Source organism: Phyllostomus discolor, chromosome 10 (assembly GCF_004126475.2).
Source record: "Phyllostomus discolor isolate MPI-MPIP mPhyDis1 chromosome 10, mPhyDis1.pri.v3, whole genome shotgun sequence".
Classification (NCBI taxonomy): Eukaryota; Metazoa; Chordata; class Mammalia; order Chiroptera; family Phyllostomidae; genus Phyllostomus; species Phyllostomus discolor.
Genome location: NC_040912.2, coordinates 37,520,043 through 37,522,436, shown reverse-complemented (window position 1 = coordinate 37,522,436; position 2,394 = coordinate 37,520,043). Strand labels below are relative to the sequence as shown.

The window sequence follows — 2,394 nt, the reverse complement described above, 5'->3', positions numbered from 1 at the left end:
AATACCAATGGCATATTTACAGAACTAGAAAAAATATTCCAAAACTTGATATGGAATCACAAATAACCAGAATAGCCTCAGCATACTTGAAAAAGAACAAAAATCACACTACCGTGTACTACAAGGCCATATTAATCAAAATACCATAGTATTAGTATAAAAACAGGTATATAGATCAATGGACCAGAATAGAGAGCCCAGAAATAAATCCATGCATTTATGGTCAATTAGCATTTGACAAAGGAGACAAGAACTTACAGTGGGGTAAAAACAGTGTATTCAATAATGGGAAAATTGGACAGATGCACACAAACAAAACAAAACAAAACAAAAAAAAAGGAAACTGAACCATCTTCAGATCCCATACACAGGAATAAACTCAAATGGATTAAAGTCTTAAATGTGACCCACTGCCATAGCCTCAGCTGGAGAACCCACCAGGCGCCACAGCCATGATTTCTGTTTGCTGCCCACTCACCATTCTACCGGACCCACAGCAGCTGCAGCTCTCACCCCCTCAGGGGGCTCAGCCTGGCAGACAAGGAGAACATGCCACCAGCCCTCAGTGACACCTACATGCTGTCCAGCAAGACCGCCCCCAGGATCTTCCAAGAGCTAGGCCAGCCAAAAACAAAGGCACCAGCCCTTGGTGGGCAGGATGAATCCCAGCTGAGAGAGAACCCCTGCAGTTTTGTCATCTTCCCCATCAAGTACCATGACATCTGGCAGGTGTACAAGAAGGCTGAAGCTTCCTTTTGGACAGCGGAGGAGGTGGATCTTTCCAAGGACCTGCTGCACTGGGAGGCCCTGAAGCCCTAGGAGAGGTAATTCATTTCACACACTCTGGCATTCTTTGCAGCAAGCGACGGCATCATGAATGAAAACTTGGTGGTGCGGTTTAGCCAAGAGGTTCAGATCATGGGTTCAGATCATGGAAGCCCACTGCTTCTATGTCTTCCAGATTGCCATGGAAAACATACATTCTGAGATGTATAGCCTCCTCACTGACACTTACATTAAAGATTCTAAGGAGAGGGACTTCCTGTTCAATGCCATTGAAATGAGGCTTTGTGTCAAGAAGAAGGCAGACTGGGCCCAGGCCTGGATTGGGGACAAAGAGGCCACCTAGAGAGAACATGTTGTGGTTTTTGCTGCAGTGGAAGGAATCTTCTTTTCTGGATCTTTCGCATCGATATTCTGGCTCAAGAAGCAAGGGCTGATACCTGGCCTCACATTTTCCAACAAACTTATTAGCAGAGATGAGGGCTTGCACTGTGACTTTGCCTGCTTGATAATGTCCAAACACCTGAGCAGAGAATGAAGGAGATCATCATCAATGCCATCAGGACTGAAGAGGGGTTCCTCACCAAGGCCTTGCCAATGAAACTCATTGGGATGAATTGTGCTTTGATGAAGCAGTACATACAATTCATGGCTGACAGACTCCTGCTGAAGCTGGGTTTCAGCAAAGCTTTCTGAGCAGAAAACCCATTTGACTTCATGGAGAACATTTCACTGGAAGGGAAGACCAACTTCTCTGAGAAGAGAGTAGGTGAGTATCAGAGGATGGGAGTGATGTCCAGTCCCACAGAGAACTCGTTCACCCTGGATGCTGACTTTTGAATGAACTGAAGGTCTGTTCTTACTTGCTGATTACTTTTTTACTTCTCAAAAGAAAAGTTAGCTACTTGAAGTATCTCAACCAGCTATACTGCAAATTACCTATAATGCTTGTTAATGACCTCTTTGAGCCCATGTAGCTACCACACTGTTAGTCCTATTTGTTAACAGTGCTAGTGGTGTCACCTGGGATACAAGTGTAGCCAAAAGCTGCTCAGATTCTTATAACAAAAAAAGACTTAACTGTAAGTCATGAAATAATAAAAATCTTAGATGATTACACAGGCAGTAAAATCTCACACATTTCTTGTAGTAATATTTTTTTCTGATATATCTACTCAGGCAAAGGAAAAAAAGAAAAAATAAGCAAATTGGATTACATCAAACTCAAAAGCTTTTCAACAGCAAAGGAAACCATCAATAAAATGAAAACACAACCCACTGAGTGAAAGAATACATTTGTCAATGTTACCTCTGACATAGGGTTAATTTCCAAAATATATAAAAACATATAAACTCAACACCAAGAAAACAAACAATCCAATTGAAAATTGAGCAGAGGACCTCAATAGACACTTCTCCAAAGAGGACATACAGGTAGACATCAGACATATGCAAAAATGCTCAATGTCATTAATCATTAGAGAAATGAAAATCAAAATCATATTGAGCTATCTCCTCATATCTCTCAGAAGGCTATCATCAAAAAATCAACAAACAACATGTGTTGACAAGGATGTGGAGAAAAGGGAACCCTCATGCACTGTTGGTGGG

The 2,394-nt window shown here is 41.9% G+C and overlaps 1 pseudogene; it reads left to right on the top strand.

Moving 5' to 3' along the window:
• Positions 1 to 449: 449 nt before the first annotated feature.
• LOC114507883 lies at positions 450 to 1,833 on the top strand (annotated as a pseudogene).
• The last annotated feature ends 561 nt before the right edge of the window (positions 1,834 to 2,394 follow it).